Here is a 15002-nt window from a genome sequence, read left to right as displayed (position 1 = left end):
CAGCACTCTGCTGACCAAACCATTACAGTGGTGGTCAGCATGATGATGATGATGATGATGATGATGATGATGATGATGATGATGTATGTCTTTGGTATTGAAAATACCTGTATATTGTAAAGTGGTTTTTAAAGTCTGTTTCAAAATATCATAGAACAGCCTTGCCTTCGTTATCTAGTAATCCAGGCTACTGTTTGGTTAGACTAATACATTAAACAATGAGTGCTATGATTCAGCTCTAGAAAGCTAAGGCCAGGCAATCTGGCACTAGAAAGAATTGTTTCAGGAATGTCTCCTTTGACTGTCTCCTGGTATTAGGTGGCCCCAGCCATCGGCACACCTTATCTGGATAAAGAAACAGAGGACTCTGTTTTACATGTCTTTCCAAAAGAGGTGGATGAGCCACAAATTAAAGAATGTGTCACATAGTTACAAGGTCGATTCGCTGTTATGGAAGTATCAAGTGGGGAAAGGATCCCCATGAAGCCTTCCTGGAATTTTGGCAGTAGAAGGAGGTAGATTATCTGGGATCCTCTGCAAGTAGAACAAACAAGTTAAAGATGCAAAAAAGCAGAGAATAGTCAAGCTTACATTACCCAGGGGGGTAATCAGGAGTTCCTTTAGAAGTAACCTCTACTTTTCCTTGATCTTTTACAGTAATATGATAACATTTAAAACCAAAGTATACAGTAGGAGATAACACGTCTATAAAGATGTGATAGAAGACAGTTAAAGGTACTTAAAAAAGAAAAATGAAAAAAGGGGGGGGGGGCAAGCAAGAAAGAGATAAGACTATCAAACAACCATGTTGGACATTTTTGAGATCTTACTGTTTTTCAGGTATGCAAAATACTTCACATTCATCATCTCATTTAACCCTTACAATAATCCTGAGAAGGAGATATTATTTCCATTTTAAGGTCAGCAAACTAAGAATTAGAGGGATGCAGTGTCTTATCCAAGGTCACACTCCTAGTAATTAGTTAAGTCCAAATTGGACCCTGACTCCATACTGCCTCTGAAGTGCTGCCTACTGATTATTTAAAAAAAAAATGGTGTGGAAATCAGGATGCTATCATTTAAAGATCCATTTTCATTTCCTCCCAGTCACTTACATTAGAGATAAATGGCTCCCTCAGTTGCATAATTCTTAAGGAGACCATTTTTCTAAATATTTCTAAAACAGTGTTTTACACACTTTGTTCATATGTCTTTGTGATTTTTTTTTTCTTACCTGCTAATGTTTTCCTTTAAATTTGCTGTTTCTTTTTATTTCAGGTTCTTCCTAAGTTGCAAAATTCATGAAGTCATACATTTGATATGCTTACATTTTCCTAATAGTTATTAAACAAATATAATTATTAAAACAAAATGTCCATCCTATTCCAGAATGCATCATAATTCACCATCTGGGAAACATTGTTCTTGACTTGTAAACAGAGAGAATTGAAATGCACCCCCCTCGAACCGCCCCTTGCCCTTCTCATAAAGAACACCATTCCTGCACCCTAAGGTGAATTTTTTGTCTCAGCCTCCCCCAACCAGATGGTGAGATGTCTTCCTAGTTTCCAAATTCTAAAACCCTCTACCCTCACTAGGTAGAACTTATCATCAAATGATCTAGAGAGTACTGTGCCAGGATCCTGACACTTCACCCTTCCTGTCTCTTAACTTCTACTCGCCCTGGTTCAGGCGCTTCACATTTGGCCCTGGACTTGCCACTCTCCCGCCCCTCCCCCAACTCCAGCAGGAGCCCCTACCAATCTTCAGAAACTCCTTTTACATTGAGCCATTTCTCAAGGTACAGTACAATTTGCTCCTCTTATTCGTGCCAAATGTGGAATTAATAAGTCACGTAACACCTCTCCCAAGTAAAAACTTGCACATTATCTTTCTGGAGGCCATGGTTTGACTTTGAAGGTGGAACTACGGGAATTTTGTTAACCGTCAATGAGACAGTCCTTCAGGGCCCCTCAGATCACCACATCAGGTATGTGGCCACTAGTTCTCTTTCTGTATGGTCTGGTCCTGTCTCCACCAGGTGTCCTGAGTCCCTTGACAACATGGCTAAGCATGGAATTTCACCTGTGATATCCCTCAGGGATTGGTTTGGATCTCCTTCTATTACAAAAGCTCCCCCCCGCTCCCATTTTAAAAATGGGAGTAGTGCTCTCTCTCCTGTCCACATTTCCAGAAGACATCACACTATTTGTGAAAAATTCATAATTCTTTTCTTTATCTCAAAATATACTTTATTATTAAGACATTTTTCGGTATTATGTAATTTGTCAATATGCAAAAATACATGTGTAAAATAATGATGATGTATCACTTCATAAAATAAACTTTGCCTAAACTTTGTTTTGGCGATCAAAGCTTTCACTCCTGGGGATTTTAGAGACCCAAGTTTTATGCTTGAAGATTGGAAGGAAAATAAAAGGATTTCCTCTATTAATCCTAAAGACAGCAACTGGGACCTACTCTAGAACAGTCATGTGAAGTTCAAGGCCATTTTACATTTATTCTAAGAAACAACAGTGAAATGATGTTGAATAAGACAGGAGACACTGAAGGCAGTTGGGGGAACATGATACATTGCTATCTGTGTTCTTGATCTTGAAATTTGCCTTTATTTATGTATCTGAGGCTCAGCAGCTGCCTCCACACCTAACCGAGGAACTGTTGGTATGTTCACTCCCTCTTCTCTTTGGAGGGCGCATCTCCCAGCCCACATGCTTTTTTTTGTTTTGTTTTGCATTGCTGCTAAAAGAACATCCACCAGGGGTGAGAGAGGGCTGACCAAAAAGAGTTGGAATTGGCCCAAAACATTTGACTATTTCTTGGCACCTGAGAAAGGAAGAAACTTTTTATTATTAAGAATAATGTCCTCACTGTTTGCTAAACATACGCTGTCTTGAGCAGCTGTGTGTCCTGGGAGCCCCTTTTGTTACCGAGGAAACTCGCTAAATGTGGCCTGTCACCTTGTCATCAAAGAATTCAAATATTCCATCTGATTATCCTTCCCAGCTAAAAATGGACATGTTGGGGATTGTAGAACTTGCTTAGGCAATGCTTTCCTACATACAAAAGTGCCCCATTCCTCACAGCTACAGAATTTGTTCTCTTCCTTCAAATACCAACATGGGGAAATGCTGGCAAAATAAATGTCTTTATACCCAGAGTCCTCTGTGTGAAAATTCTACCTTTGTGACTTAAAGTTGAGGCACTGGCATCATTAAAAGCAAATAGGAAGGCACAAGTCTGCGGTATCATTCTTCATGGATAGAATTGAAAATAATGCCTGTATATTTTTTCCAAGGTCAGTCTCCTCAGGCATTTTAAAGTTTGAAAAAACAGTGCTTTTCAACATATTAGGATTAATCAGGAATAATTAAACCCAATTCTTGTATTTCTGGGAAGAGTAAAAAGGCAGCCAATTTCTTTCTCCTGATTTATACCATGAAGTGTGAGGTCATGACTGGTTCCCATCAACATCTGCCGTTTGCATCAGAGGTCTTTCCAGATGTTACCTTGGCAGCAAGCAAATGCTCCTTCGTTATCTTCCTCTTCTTCTAACTGTGAAGATATTGGTATTTTTGAGCTCCTATTCTATGCCTGGCACTGTGTTGGGCACTGGGGATAAAAGAGTAAAGAAGAGACAGTTCATATTCTTAAAAAGGTTTCTATCCCCCCAAACAGAGAAGTCAAGTGTCTAACAAGTCAGATATTTAAATAAAAAAGTTCCCTAATGTAATCCACAGGGAAGGTTGGAATGAATGGTAGTGCCGGAACGGCATGTAGAAATGAGATACATACATCCCTGTTTCCTATTAGGAAGGCCCAATAACCTCTGGCTACATTTTAGACAGCACTGGTGCTTAAACCATACATACCGTACACTTGACCTTAGCCAAAAGGCTGAGAAGTGATAAACCATACATACCATAAACTGACAGGGACACCAGGGGGTTGAGGGCATGAGTGGGGAGCGATGGGAAGGGGGGGCAATGGGAGGATACGGACACATATGTAATTTCTTAATCAATAAAGAAAAATTTTTAAAAAATATTAGACTATGCATGTAGTTTTTACCTATTGTCTATCAACTTCATACCTGACATACCTGGAGGGAGGGGTAATTGGTAGCTGCTTCTTTGATCTCACCGTAGTTCCTCAGGGAGGTTCACAGTGGAGCTGGGACTGGGGATATCTTTCCTTTAGTTGGGCCTCTAGGGAGTATCTGTATCTTGCCCTAGAACAGTGTTTCTCAAAGGATAAGTCAACTAGGGTGGATTTCTGTTAAAAAAAATATATTCTTAGACATACTCAAGTTTGCCAATGCTGAATTGCTAGGAAGGGATGGGGGTGAGGGCAGGGGCTGAAATCAACAAGTTTAACATTTTTCAAGGGCATTTTTTGGCATTCTGAAGTCTGGGGGAAAGTCCACTAAGAAGTACTCTGAAGAAACTGATTTGGGTTCAAGAAATTAAATGAATGTATTCAATATTTATAGAATTAAGATGCTTTGAAGATTTCCAACGTCCCATACTATAGGAAGAGCCAGTGGGTGACACGGATGAAATCCTCCAGTTAGTCACACCGCTTAAAATTCTTCAATAATCAAATATTCATGTGATTAAATAAGCTTAACTCTTTTAATTTGTAATTTTCCCTGGTAGATTCCAGGAGCAGGTATCAGTCAACTACGTTTTGGTAGGAATTAATCTTATTAACTTTATCTTCTTTAGATAATATAATGAAATAAAAAAAAGAGGATTATTAGGCCATTTAGTATGTCTCTCATAGCTCAATTAAAAATGTATATTCCTGAAACTGTCCATGATGGCCAGTTCTATGTGTCACGTTGGCAAAGTCACAGTACCCGGTTACTTGGTAATGACTAATCTAGGTGCTGTTGTGAGGATGTTTTATAGATGTGGCTAACTCAGTTGACTTTAAGGAGATTATCTTTGATAATCAGGCTGGGCCTTATCCAATCAGTTGAAAGACCTAAAGAGCAAAACAGGTTTTTCTGAAAAAAAAAAAAAATAGAACTTCTGCTGTAAGACTGCAGCATCAACTCATTCCTGCTTGCCTGCCCTGCAAATTTCAGACTTGCCAATTCCTTGAAATAAATCTTTATTTGTAGATAGATAGATATTTACATGTATATATATTTAATGCATTCATTGAATATATATATTTCTCATATCTGGTTCTGTTTCTCTGGTGAACCCGAACTGTTACAGCATCTTATAAACTTCTCTCTTCCGGTCTTAATAGCAGGGAAGTGGGTGAAGGGGGGTGGGGGGGAGAAGAGCATGATGCTCATGAGGGAGAATGGCAGATCCATGGACATATGCTTCTGCCTTAGAGGAAAAAAGCAGGGATGCAAGATTCCTGTTCCCATAAAGCAACAGGGGTTCTTAGGTTGGAGGGTAAATAGACTCCTTTCACTTCCATCAGGCTCTAGAGATGCCATGTGATCCTGACTTCTGTGCTGTTCCCATACTCTGCCCAGACTTCTAAAGCCCCCTTCCCTGCATCCTCTGCCTACAAAACCATGGGAGGTAGGAAGGGGTGAGCAGTCCACTAGCGGACCATTAGGCCGCACTTCACTGTTTGAAACCCTCAGGTGTACAGTCTTTCTGCTTTATTCTCCATCTAACACCACTCCCCTATTTGTTTCTAACACTAATTTTTTAAAACAAAGCTGAAGTTTTCCTGGTTGAAGGCCAAGAAAAGTCTATAAAGTTTCTTCCCTTTGAAAATCTTCCTTGTAGCAGGTGAACTAGCCCTCAGAGCTCCATTTCACTTGGCCATTAATAATAACCTTAGAACCCAGAAATAACGTGTCATTTGTGGTTTCCTATGCTTGCTCACTACAACACACCCTATTAAAGACTCACCTTATTGAAATGGAGTTGGATCAAAGCCTTTGTTTGCTACACCTGTTAGGTGCCTGAAAGAGCTGACACTATAGAAATTTTAGAAAGAAAGAAATGCCACAGGTCAGCAGTTATTTGGCCAGCCAAGGCAATTCATCTTATCAAAAACCAAGCATGGTGTCCATTCCACACTCCCTACTGCCTTCCTCGGTAGATGAGGTCATTAAGTGATTTGGCATTTAAAGGTTAAGCAGTTGCAAGAGTTGCCAACAATTAAAGGAAATAAAAGCTGATTCTCAAAAATTGTCCTAGCAAGCAGTGGTTTCCTACCGTAAAGAATCTCTCATTGTATCACATCATAGCCTTTAGATTTCATGTTGAGTAATAACCACATCCGTACAAAACTTTGCCCTGATTTTATGTTTGGGGCATTGCTCTTCCTACTTAAGAATTTAATGTAAGGTTTCACAGACGAAAACTACAAAAGGGCTTGGCCCTGGCTTGCAGAATTTACCTAGAACTTTTATTGTGTCCCACAGCAATTTATTTGTTTAACAAGCACAACAGCTAGTAAGTGGCAAAAATAGGATTTGAACCTTTCTTTGCTCAAGTTCAAAGCCCATACACATTTTTTCATTCATCCATTTAACAGAGCCTTATTGGTCACTCACTAAGTACCAGCATGGTATTGTATGTCACATAATCTTGAGGGGAAAATTATTAAGAAGGAATAGTGGTGCTTCCTGCCCAAATCTACCTCCCACCAACTGAAAGTGTTGGAGAGGGACTAAGTCAGCTCCTGAGGCTACAATAATTAAGAAGAATTTATGACTACACCTACTTAAAAATAAGAGATACCATTCAGAAAGTTTGTCCATTTCTTTGTTTTTACAATTTCACAATCCAGTCCACTTCTACTCTTTAATGTTCTAAAACAAAATCATTTGGAAAAAATCCCAATTTGGGGGTGAAATGGGTATCCTCATTGTATACTATTTAACCATTCATGTACACTGAACAAGACTTTTAATTTCTAATAATTTATCTTTTGAAAATATATTTTTATTGATTTTCAGAGTGGAAGGGAGAGGAGGAGAGAAATAGAAACATCAATAATGAGAGAGAATCATTGATTGGCTGCCTCCTGCACACCTCACATTGGGGATCAAGCCTCAACTGGGGCATGTGTCCTAAACAGAAATCTAACCATGACCTCCTGGTTCATAGATCAATGTTCAACCACTTAGCCACACTGGTCGAGCTCTTATTTTTCTTTGTAAAAACAATCCAAAATATGGCAAATGTTCCATGCATGAGAATCTTTACCACTACATTATTTATAATTAAAAATTGAGAAAAGTTGGACAAATTATGGTATGGTTGGGCAAATAATGGTATTCTACAGTCATTAAAAAAGAACAATTTTATAGATTACTAATCACTTGAAAATTGTTATGAAACAATATTAATGGGGAAAACAACCTGTATAGGTATATAATGTATAGGTATATAATGATTAAAATTTTTTGGTAATATACTCTAAAAAAAAAACAAAATGCACCAAGATGATAAAAGTGGTTGTTTCAAAATGGTAGGATATTTGTTACAATGGTAGTTTTCCCTTGTTTTTAAACATTCTTTGTAGAGAAAATTAAATTAAAAACAAAAGTTTTAACACCCTGGTAATTGACAGGATGCTCTATGTTAAGTGAATTGAGGCAATCACTATTCCAGTTTATGGGGGGGAGGGGGAGGAATATGGTGCAAACTAAAAACAGGGCAAAGTTTTGTATGGATGTGGTTATTACTCTACGTTATTCCTTCACAAGCATAACACTTTAATTTTAGTGCCATTTGTTTTCCTTGTTGTGTTTTTTTCTGTTTTATCTTAACACAACGACTAGAGAGACACCATTCCCTGCCAAAAGCAGACTAGATTCTGCTAATGGAATCTCTTATCTGCCTGAGCATTGGGCCAAATGGTTTCTTGGATTCTCTTTCAGCTCTACCGTCTAAGCTTTGGTGACTTCACTTATTGTCACTCTGCTGGCAGCCTGGTAGCCCTGCTTTGACTTCATACCATTTCAAGGAAATAGCTGACTAATCAAAACAGAGCTGGGAATACTGAGTGCCCTGGGGATATTAGTGAGAAGCTGGGCACTATTTATGTAGGGGCTGCTCCCGTCAGAAAGCTGGAGGAATGACAGGAGAACTTTTCCCTAATGAACCCCTAGCTTTCCACCTGGCTGGGCAAGATGCCAATCCTAAGAAATCACATTTTCAAGTAAACCAAACAATTGAATGTGACAGGCTGAGAAACATTGGCCAGAAATGTAGATGTCACTTTGATATATCTTTACTTAAGAGTTCTTTTATTTTTTTTTATGTCTCGGAGTTGATTAAACAATATTAAGCAAAAACTTACAAACATTCCTGCCCCTTGAGTTAAGAATTCATCTAAAGGAGACAATCAGATAAGATGGGAAGAAATATATGTACTAGACAATTTGTCTAAAATAGCAGCATCAACAGCAAGAGCAACAAAAACTCTAGTAGCCAGGGTTTCTCCATAGAAACAGAACCAGTAGGACAATAGAATATATAAAAATTATTATATTCTGCCACATATATACTAATATATATATATATATATATATATGTATGTGTGTGTATATATATATATATATATATATATATATATATATATATATATGGAGAGAGAGAGAGAGAGAGAGAGAGAGAGAGAGAGAGAGAGAGAGAGAGACCAGGAAAGCTGGTGATATAATTTAGTCCAAAGGTCTGGGAACCAGAAGAGCCGATGGTATAAATCCTAGTCCAAGGGCAGTAGATATGTCCCAGTCCAAGCAGACAGACAGACAAAAAAAAAAAAAAAAAAGAGAGACAAATTTCTCCTCTACCTTCTGTTCTCTTCATGCCATCAGCAGATTGAATGCCTCCCACCCACACGAGGGAGGGCAATCTACTAGTACATTACTGAGTTACCAATTCAAATGTTAATTTCATCTGGAAACACTCAGAGACAACACCTAGAAATACTGTTTAACCTGGGAATCCCATGGCTCAATCAAGTTGACCCATAAAATTAACCCTAATGTCCAACAGTAGAGGATTAGTTAAATCATGGTATATCCATACAATGGAATACTGTATCTTATTTTAGGTGTCTTCTCTGGCAGCACCCCACTTCAAGGAGCCAGTTTCTGAACCAACTTTTAGATGGTTCAAAATGATAATTTAAAAAATAGTTTTGACCTGAAATTGTCCAACACAAGTATCCCTGGTTAGCCCTGGCCGGCACTGCTCAGTGGTCAGCATGTTGGCCCTAGGGGGTCCCAAGTTTGATTCCTGGGCAAGAGCACATTGTACCTGGGTTGTAGGTTCAATCCTGGAGCCTCAGGGGGAGCACATGTGGGAAGCCACCAATCGATATGTCTCTCTCACATTGATTCTTCTCTCTCTCTCTCTCTCTCTCTCTCTCTCTCTCTCTCTCTCTCTCTCTCTCTCTCTCTCTCCTCTCTTTCTTTATCTCTCTCTCCCTTTCACTCTCTAAAAATCAGTGAGAAAAATATCCTTAGGTGAGGAGTAACAAAGATAAAAACAACTAAAAGAACCCCAGTGTCTATGGTTGGATGGATCTTCTAGGGAGCCTTCTTGCACATGGCAGCTCCAATGGGAACCCAGGCGTGCTTCCAATTTAGTGGCTTTGCCATCCTCCAGGGGCCTGGAGTTCACAAGGTCTCTGCATCCAGCCACTAGACACGACTGACCCATGTCTCATTGGCCAGAACTCAGTTCTTGGCTCCACCCAACAGCAAATCAGAATGGGAAAGATAGCCTAGCTGGATGCCCCGGGAGGAAAACAAAAATGATGAACAAACAGCATTCTCTCTAAACAATGGTTAATGTGGTACAATTTTCCTGACTGTACGCAGTCACGAGGTTACCAGGCCTACAGGACAGTAATCTCTCCCTTTTCCTCTCTCAGCTTCTATGTTCTGGACATGAAGAAAAAGAAGAAAAAAAAAAAAAAAGGAAAGAAGCTTGCAGCAACAAGCAGAAGTTGTAAGAGACACAGTGAGGCAGAGAGCAAAAGGGGAATGCCTGTGAATTACAGCCTCTCCACTGACAGCTGAAACTGCAGACAGCTGTAAAAAGGCAAACCCTGTGTTAAATGGCTTCAATCTGTGAACACTGTCCAGGGATCTTAACACCATGAGCTGAAAAATAGTTGAAACTTTTTTCTCTAGATAAAGAAAGCTAGAAGACTAGATGTAGCTGTGATTTCATAGCGTTTAATATGAGAATAGTTATCTATACAGCTAGACATCTCTATATCTCTGAATCATATTTTTTATTGTAGCTTTTGCTTTTTCATTTTACACTTTTGGGCTAATTATGTTTAGTTTTGGAAATTATATTTGATTAAATTATATGCTTTCTTACTCTTTTACTTGACGGCATTTACTAGTATTAACTAATTAATCCAATTATTCAATAAATGTCTATTTCTATTAAAGCCCAATTAAATGCTAGACACTGTCTAGGTATTATTAAAAGACAAACTGGTCCCCACCCTCATGGAACTGACAGTCTACTGGGTAAGACACACATTAAATAAAAACTCTGGGACCAACAATGATTGGTTTTAGTATATTACATGACTACAAAGTGTGAAGGTAAGGTTGTAATAGTATCTGGTTATGAAGGAGAACGCACGAAGTTTTCATATATCATACAAAAGGATGACCCTTCCTGATTTTATCTATACTAGAGGCCCAATGCATGAAATTTGTATAAGGGGCTCAGGTCTTGCAGCTGTGGTGGCTTGCCTCAGCCTTTGCAGCCCTGGCTTTGTCCGGAAGGCATTCAGAAGGAAGTCTGGAAGGTCATTCAGCTGTCTGGTCTAATTAGCATATTAGGCTTTTCTTATTCTAGATAATAAAAGCCTAATATGCTAAGTGCTTGGTTGTTCGGTCACCCATTCAACCAATCAAAGACTAATATGCTAATGATATGCTAAAGCCACTCAACCGCTCTCTATGGTGTGCATTGACCACCAGGGGATAGACACTCCAACCGGTAGATTAATTTGCTGCTGGAGTCTGGCCAATTGGGACTAAGTGAGATGGGCTAGACATGCCCTAGAGCCCTCCCACAATCGCTTACCAGCTGGCCAACCTTTTGCATCCCTCCCCCACTAGATTGTGCACCGATGGGGTCCCTTAGACTGGCCTACACCCTCTCGCAATCTAGGATCCCTTGCGGGATGTTGGAAAGCCAGTTTCGGCCTAATCTTGCAGGCCAGGCTGAGAGACCCCACTGGTGCACGAATCTGTGCACCGGGCCTCTAGTTTTTAAATAAAACATTATATATTGAAGAGTTATAAAAGGATATGTAGTGAAAAAATGTTTTCCTGCCTGTCACCTTTGTTCCTGCCTCCTACACTCTCTGCCTAAAAGTAACTAGTCTTCCTAATTCCTTGTGTGTATTGTTTCATTCTTTGCTATTATATTCCAGAGACTGTTCTATGATAATTTTCTCACTCTCCTGTAAAGGCTGCATGGTATCCCAGTGTATGGATTACCACAATTTTTAATTAGCTTGGGTATTAGTTTCCTATTGGTGCTGGAACAAGTTTCCACACATTTAGTGGCTGAAAACAACAGATTTATTATAGTACAGTTTTGGAGGTCAGAAGTCTTACATGGGCCTCACTAAGCTAAAATCGAGGTGTCATGGGAAACCTTGTTCTTTTCTGGAGGCTCTACAAGGAAATCAGTTTTCTTACCTCTTTCACCTCCTAGGAGCTGCCGGTATCCCTTGGATCATACCCCCTGCCATCTGCAAAGCCAGCAATAGAGTCTTTCTCCTGCTCTCATTCTAACACTGACTCTCCTACAGCCCTTCTCCACTTTTAAGGGCCCTTGTATGACATGGGGCCACCTGGATAAGTCAGGATACTCTCTCCATCTCAAATTAGCTAATTAACAACTTGAATTCCATCTACAACCTGAATTCCCTTTTGCCATATAACATATTCAAAGACTCTGGGGATTAGGATATGCCTGGATCTCTGGACATCTTGGCAGGAGGTGAGGGGCATTATTTGGCCAATTATAGGCCCTATTGATTGACACATTATTTCTATTTTTTTAATTTTTAAAAACAGTGATAGAACAAGTATATTGTTATAAATATATCATTTTTGCATATGAAAGTTCAGGGTCAAAGACAGCTGTTGGCAGGCACCATTTCATATATTAACAAACAGCCATTTGTGTTTTCTTCCCTGGGATTATCTTTCCATATCCTTTGTACAACTGTCAGCTTTTTACAAATGTATTTCATCTTCTTTATCACTGGTAGAAGTACTTTACTTAGCAAGAAACTAGTTCCTTTATCTATAATAAGTATTGGAAGTATTTCCCCCAATAAATCATTGATCTTTTCACATGTTTTATTGACTTTTGTTATGTAGACATTTTAAAAATATATTTATGAAGTTGAAATGATCAATCTTGTTTTAAGGGATTCTGGATTTAGTCCTACTTCCCCACTTTATTTCTTACATTTTTTTTCTTTTTTCTTCTAGAACACTGTGATCTTTGAGTCATCTGGAACTTATTTTGGTTTTAAAACCTTTCTTTCCCTTGCTCTGGAACAGTTGAAATGGCATTGAAACCATCATGACCTGGTTGGTGTTTCTACCCCTGTTGGTTCACTCAATTTCTCCTTGTATTTCCTGTTCTTTTTACTTTAGGGATATTAATGCTGCACTCATTGTCATTGCAATGTACTTTTGTTTGTCTTCAATTTTTTCTGGTGCTAAATTCCAAACACTGCTTTCTTTGTGTTGGTACTTCATCGATATGACTTTAACCATCTTGTTATTTTCAACCTTTCTAAATTATCTGGTTTTAGATGTGTCTCATGTTGTAATAGTGAGCCAATATTTATTGAATTTTTACTAAGTGTCTATTCTAAATGCTTTATATATATTAACTTGCTAAATCTTCTCAATGATTCACTGAGTTAACTTTAATTAATATCCCCATTTAATCAAGGAGGAAACTGAGGCACTGAGAAATAGAGCAAGTTGCCCCAAAATGACATTGATTTAAATCTAAGCAACTTAGCTCTACAACTGTTAATAAACTCTCCTTTATATTGCTTTGTATCCAGAGTGCAGTTTGTGTTTTTTAATCTAATCATATTTTTAAAAACAAGATAGTTTAGCCCATTTGTACTTTCTGCTATGACAGATATAATTTGGATTTGCTTTTGCCATTTTTGGTACTTCCTGTTTCATTGCTTAAAATTTTTTTTCATTATTTCCTCTTCTTTTATAATAATTCTGATACTTGGAAGGGTTATGTAATAATTCTGTAATAATTGTGTAATAATTCTGATTACTTGGAAGGTTTATATGTTCATTTTAGTGGTTTTTATGTATTACAATTTTGTACAAAAATGTATATATTTGTCTATGTATTTAATTAATACATATTAATATATACTCTGTATTTCTTTAGGTATGTTTACTGGTTTCCTAATCTAGCAGAAGCAGATTTCACTAAAAGTAAATTTGTCCAAAGCTAATTCACTGTATCAATTCCCCAAAAGTCAATTTGCTCTAAGGCCAATCTGCAGAATGACTTTTAGGAAATTGGCTTGAAGCCACTATAAGTAATAGCAAAATTAGCATATTTCCTATCTCTCCTTCCTATCTCTTACTGTTAAAGAAAAAATCACTTATGACACTTGTTAAAGACAGTCAGCCTGACTTCATTCAGAGGGACTATTACAATTGATTTTGTAGTAGAGGAGAGAGATGGGACTCAACTCTGAATACAATAAGAAAAAGTGGGATGTGTGAGTGAAGTAGGGACAGAAGCAGCAGATACTGGTGGAAAGAGTGGTCCTTGGAGAAGCCACATGTTGCAGCCTGAGAAGGAACGGAGGAGAAAAAGCTTTAAACAGAGACTGCTATTGAAGAACAGTTTGGCTAAAGAAACGCTCTCTGAGTTCTTGGGCACGTGTATAATGATCGTCCTCAGATGTGGCTGTGTTGCCCAAGCCAACCTCAGTCGAGGACATTTGGAGGAGTCCTCACAGTGAATGTTGGATTTGCAATGGCGGTCGTCATGACCATTTATGTGATGGGGGTGTGTCTCTGGTGGCCACATCAACCCTGCTGTGTCTTTTGCAATGTGTCTCTTTGGATGGATGAAATGGTTTAAATTTCCTTTTTATGTGGGAGCCAAGTTCCTGGGAGCCTTTGTAGGGTCTGTAACCCTCTTTGGTATTTACTATGATGGACTATGTCCTTTGCTGTTGGAAAACTGCTCATCGTGGGAGAAAATGCAGCAGCACACATTTTTGCAACGTACCCAGCTCTGTATGTGTCTCTGGCAAATGCATTTGCAGACCAAGTAATGCCCACCACGTTCCTCCTTATGACTGTCTTTGTCATCTTTGATTTCAGAAACGGGGGAGTCCCCAGAAGCCTAGAGCCCATTGTCATTGGCCTCCTGATTATTGTCTTTTCTTCTCTTTGGAATTGAACTGTGGCTGCTCTGTAAATCCAGCTCAAGATCTGAGTTCCAGACTTTTCACTGCTTTGGCAGGATGAGGGTTTGATGTCTTCCGAGTTGGAAATTACTTCTGGTGGATTCCTATTGTGGCCTTATGGTTGGTGCTGCCATTGGAGGCCTCATCTATGTTCTTCTCATTGAAATCCACCACCCAGACCTGAATCCAGACTCGGAGACAGAACCACCAGAGAAACTAGAGAAACAAACTTAGTGTGGCAATGTAGCAGTGCGCTCAGTTCTATGTTTACAATGAGCTGAGCTGATGTTCTCTTCAGGAAAGATGGCATCCAGCAGACTATGTTTTCATAAGACTGTGGTGGATCTGCCCAATGTTCTCTGCTAGCCATCTGGGTCACTTAATTGGAAAAGCATCTGAATGAAGTTTTGAAAACACTGACCTCTTCTCTCCCACTTCCCGCTGCCTTCAGAATAGCATGGATTGTCTGCTGAAGCAGCATTCTCTCATGTGAATTTTTATTGGTGAGTGAACATTAATAA

General features: G+C 38.9%; 1 pseudogene across 1 annotated transcript; it reads left to right on the top strand.

Moving 5' to 3' along the window:
* The first annotated feature begins 13845 nt into the window (after window positions 1-13845).
* Window positions 13846-14715, top strand: LOC311623283 (aquaporin-9-like; annotated as a pseudogene). The gene has a single exon. The product of its transcript is annotated as an aquaporin-9-like (transcript).
* Window positions 14716-15002: the final 287 nt, after the last annotated feature.

This window comes from Pipistrellus hanaki (assembly GCF_964339955.1).
Source record: "Pipistrellus hanaki genome assembly, chromosome: 5".
Taxonomy (NCBI): domain Eukaryota; kingdom Metazoa; phylum Chordata; class Mammalia; order Chiroptera; family Vespertilionidae; genus Pipistrellus; species Pipistrellus hanaki.
Note: the sequence above shows the minus strand (reverse complement) of the source record. Positions and strands in the feature narration are given on the sequence as shown.